Source organism: Eurosta solidaginis, unplaced genomic scaffold (assembly GCF_040869045.1).
Source record: "Eurosta solidaginis isolate ZX-2024a unplaced genomic scaffold, ASM4086904v1 ctg00001802.1, whole genome shotgun sequence".
NCBI classification, from domain to species: domain Eukaryota; kingdom Metazoa; phylum Arthropoda; class Insecta; order Diptera; family Tephritidae; genus Eurosta; species Eurosta solidaginis.
Window position 1 is genome coordinate 14,056 of NW_027137279.1, and position 4,685 is coordinate 18,740.

The following is a 4,685-nucleotide window of genomic DNA, read 5'->3' on the forward strand; positions in this document are numbered from 1 at the left end:
CCAACGATCTCTGCCGTTCTGATCACAATAAATTCAGGTAATATTGTAACCAACTAATTCATATAGTTATACAATAAACCACATATATTATAACGAGAAATCTCGTCTATTTGCTTATTTTCTATTCCATACACCTATTTCCCACTGAGATCGACCCCGGTGCGCCCACCTACGACTCAGGAGCATACGCACCCCGGCCGAACATTTGGTCCTTCTCCCCGAAAAAGGAACCACAGCGATATAAATTACAGTCCACAACATAAGACCATAGCTGACCGCACACATTTTAAGAATTCCTCACAAAATTCATCAGGAAAAGTATTTTGCCCACCAACAAAAAGTCTATTATTTAACACCAGCGTCAAAACACTGAGCAAGCGACAGCCAGCGGAAGCCACTGCAGCACACAAGCTACGTGCCACACCGGAATACAAATCACCAAAAAGTTCAAAGTAAGTGCAATATTTCTTGCCACATTTTTTTGGTTAAAAATAATAAATAAAAAGTGCGAAAATCCATTTGAAGTGCCATAAGTGCTTGTAACTGACCGCGAAAAGTGTAAAAACCTGTGTAGTGCCAAAAAGAAAAATAGGTGCAAACGCGTTGCATTATTTATTTTTTATAACGTCGTTTAACATTCCTTGTGACTATCTGGTCTGTCCCCCCACCAGCGGTAAGGCTCTCCGGACACAGCACAAGGAAGAGGTGCACATAACCTCACATTCACATAAAAATCTCACGCCATACGGCTGTGGCAATTTTCATTTTCTTTTCAAGCACTTTAATTTTCACTAACTAAATCGACACAGTTTTTACAACAGTTTTCACTGAGTTTTGACACTTTTCGTCGAGTTGTTATATCAGCGCGCGCACTTATTTATAAAAAATTTTAACGTTGAAGTGGCGAGTGGCCCCTTTAATTCCACAAAAGACGTTGTTGTTGCTCTCCCCTTCTCCCTGCTTTTCGGCACAAATAAGCTGCAAAGTCAGTGAAAAAATAAACAAATTGAAAGCGTTAAATAAAGAGTTTTTCTATATTTTAAGCATTGTTGGTTGGGTGATTCGCACAGGTTTTTTCAGTTTTACAACCCCTTTTTAATTTGATCACAAATTTAATCCATGAACATGGAATCATATATTAGATTGGCCGATCGAATAATCGAATTCGAGGCCGATTTTAATGACATCAATGCGGCTCTGCACACTGTGCACACTCTTGCAATACAGCAAAAGGAGTTGCAAGCTAAGTGGGAAAAAGCAGAGAACGCCCTAGAGGAGTTGCTTGGCTCTGACACGCTCGATGCAAAGAAAATTGCAGCGGTCAAGATCAAGCATAAAGCGGCATATGCCGTATTCCTGAGATGCATGTCAAACATGGCTGAACTTCAAGCCAAATTGAAGGAGGAAAAAGATAGGGCAGTCAAACCTGAGGGAGAACGCGGGCGCGAACACAGTATCCGCCTGCCAGCTTGCGATACTGAGGTATTCAAGGGCGACTACCTATCTTGGCCAACGTTTCGTGACCTGTTCACGGCCATCTATAAAAATAACAGTCGCTTAAGCCCGGTAGAAAAGTTATTCCACCTTAACCAAAAAACCCAAGGTGAGGCAAAGGACATTGTCAAGAAATGTCCTTTGACAAATGAAGGCTTCGAAACAGCCTGGAAAAACCTATGTGAGAGATACGAGAATAAACGGATTCTCGTAAACTCACAACTACAAATTTTGTTTAACTTAAAAAAGATAGATAGTGAGTGCGGCAGCTCTATCAAAACCTTACAGCGCGACATAAATAATTGCTTGGCATCTTTAAAAACACATCAGATCGATGTGTCAAATTGGGATGCGATTATTACCTATTTATGTTCGACAAAATTACCTGAAAACACGTTGGCCCTATGGGAGCAGAGCATTGATCACAAGACGGACATATCCAAGTGGGAGGATATGGACAAATTCTTGTCAAATCGTTTCCAGACACTTGAAACCGTGTCTGGTTTTACAGGGAATGCCACTTCTAAAGTGCAAAAATCAAACACGTCGCGCCAGTCGACGGAAAACCCTACAAAAAGACTTGGTGCTTTTCAAACCAAAGTAACCAAGCAAACAACAAAATCAATATGTAAAATGTGCAAATCTACGGCGCACAGATTACGCAACTGTTCACGTTTTTGCGATTTAAATCCGGTAGAAAGGATTAAATTCGTCAAATCCACAAACGGCTGCCTGAATTGTTTATCCCCAGGACACACAGTGACGAGGTGCACCAGTTCGTACAACTGTTCCAAATGCCACTCTCGTCACCACACGCTCCTGCATGCGGACACACTTCAGCAACCGGCGGTACGAAATCCCTTCAAAGATGCGGATAATGCCCCATCAACTTCGGCACAGGCAAGGAAAAGGCAGGAATCGGGACAACCACCTTCCTCGGCGAATCAGAATGTCAAATCCTGCCATGCCAATTCCAGCACAGGCGTGCTATTAGGAACTGCTCGCGTACACATTCACCATAATGGTACCGACTTCTCCGCGCGGGCATTAATTGATTCTGGGTCTGAATGTTCCTTCATAACTGAAAGACTGAAACGCAGAATCAATTTGCCAGCGAGGAAAATGCATGCCCATGTTTCAGGCATCACAAATGCGGTGTCAGCTCAGGTGAAAGAAGCATCCAACATCGAACTACGTTCACCAGTGGATCCCTGCTTCAGCCTGACTACACCCGTACTAGTTCTAACGAAACTCACTGGGAATCTTCCATCCTGCCATATCAACGCAATGACTATGCAGGCATTCCCAGACTTGATTTTGGCAGACAAGAGGTTCTACGTCAACGAAGACGTAGACCTCATACTTGGCGGAGACATATATCCCCACATTATAATGAGCGGTATAAAGAAGAATGTGCTTAACACACTCTTAGCCCAAGAGACAGTGTTCGGTTGGATACTAACCGGTCGTATCGAATCAGCGAATCCAACGAAGAGCATTATGTCTTTTTACAACGAGGTTGCGTTAGACAATCAACTCAAAGCTTTCTGGGAGGTAGAAAATGTACCCAAAAATAAAATATTAAATGAGGATGAAAGGTACTGCGAACAACTATTTAAAGAAACAACGCAGCGAAGTGAGAATGGAAGGTACACCGTGTCACTACCATTCCGTCAAGATTACCCTAACAATATTAACTTGGGACCATCCCTGAAGCGTGCATGCTCTCAATTCTTCCGGAATGAGGGGCGGCTAATAAAAAACCCAGATTTAGGAAAAGAATATGTTCGAGTGTTGTCAGAATATGAAACGCTTGGACATATGAGAAAATTAAAAAAGAATATCCCATCCGACGATTCGGATCATTACTTCCTGCCCCACCACGCCGTTATTAAAGCAGAAAGTACCACTACAAAGGTACGCGTAGTATTTAATGCCTCGAGCCCTACGGCCAACGGTAATAGCTTAAACGATATTCTCCTCCCAGGCCCAGTTCTACAAGCCGATCTACCCATACTTATCTTACGATGGAGACTATACCGCTTCGTATTCAATAGCGACATCGAAAAGATGTATCGACAAATTTGGGTGAACGAAAATCACACCAAATTTCAACGTATTGTGCATCGCACTTCCCCGAATGACCCTATTAGTCTTTACGAATTAAAGACGGTTACCTTCGGAGTGAATTGCGCTCCATATCTCGCGATAAGAACGCTCCTACAACTAGCAGACGACGTCTCAAACTCGCACCCTACAGCGGCTAGCATACTGCGAGAATACATGTATGTAGATGATGTGTTAGCGGGTGGACATACGATCACATCGACTATTAAAGCCAGAGATGAAATTCGTCAAGTCCTACAATCAGCGGGCTTTCCACTTCGCAAATGGACCTCCAACTCAGAGGACATTCTAAGGGACATCCCCAAAGCAGACCTGCTCAATGAAAACTTCCTGGCATTCGAAGATACCAGTTCAGTGAAAGCATTAGGTATTCGATGGAATGCCCTCTCCGACTTATTTTATTTTCAAGCAGGGACGCTGGACAACCCGGAAAACATTACGAAGAGAGCGATACTATCAGCAATCGCCAAACTTTTCGATCCCTTGGGATGGCTGGCACCAATGGTCATTGTGGCAAAAATACTCATGCAGAGTATTTGGTTGGAAGGCACCGCTTGGGACGAACCAGTATCTACCAGTACGCTGGAACGATGGAAAACCTTCACCGACCAGTACCATGAAATCGATAAAATCCGGATACCTAGATGGGTCAACTTTTCTCCAGGAACCGATATCGAGATCCATGGATTTTGTGACGCATCCGAGAAGGCTTATGCAGCAGTCATTTACATGCGTGTCAAAACGGATGATAATGTCTGCACAAACCTACTTCTAGTCAAAACCCGAGTAGCCCCAGTGAAAACTCTTTCTCTTCCACGATTGGAGCTTTGCGGAGCCGTGCTGTTAGCGGAAATCACCGAATCAATTCTCAGGAATCTCAAGTTGGGACCAGTGAAAGTGCACCTGTGGACGGATTCAACGATCGTCCTCGCATGGATAAGGAAACCGCCCTGTTCCTGGTCAACCTTCGTCGCACATCGGATCACCAAGATCATCGACATGGTCGGACATAGGGACTGGCTGCACGTGAACTCAGAGTCCAACCCAGCAGATTTAGGCAGCAG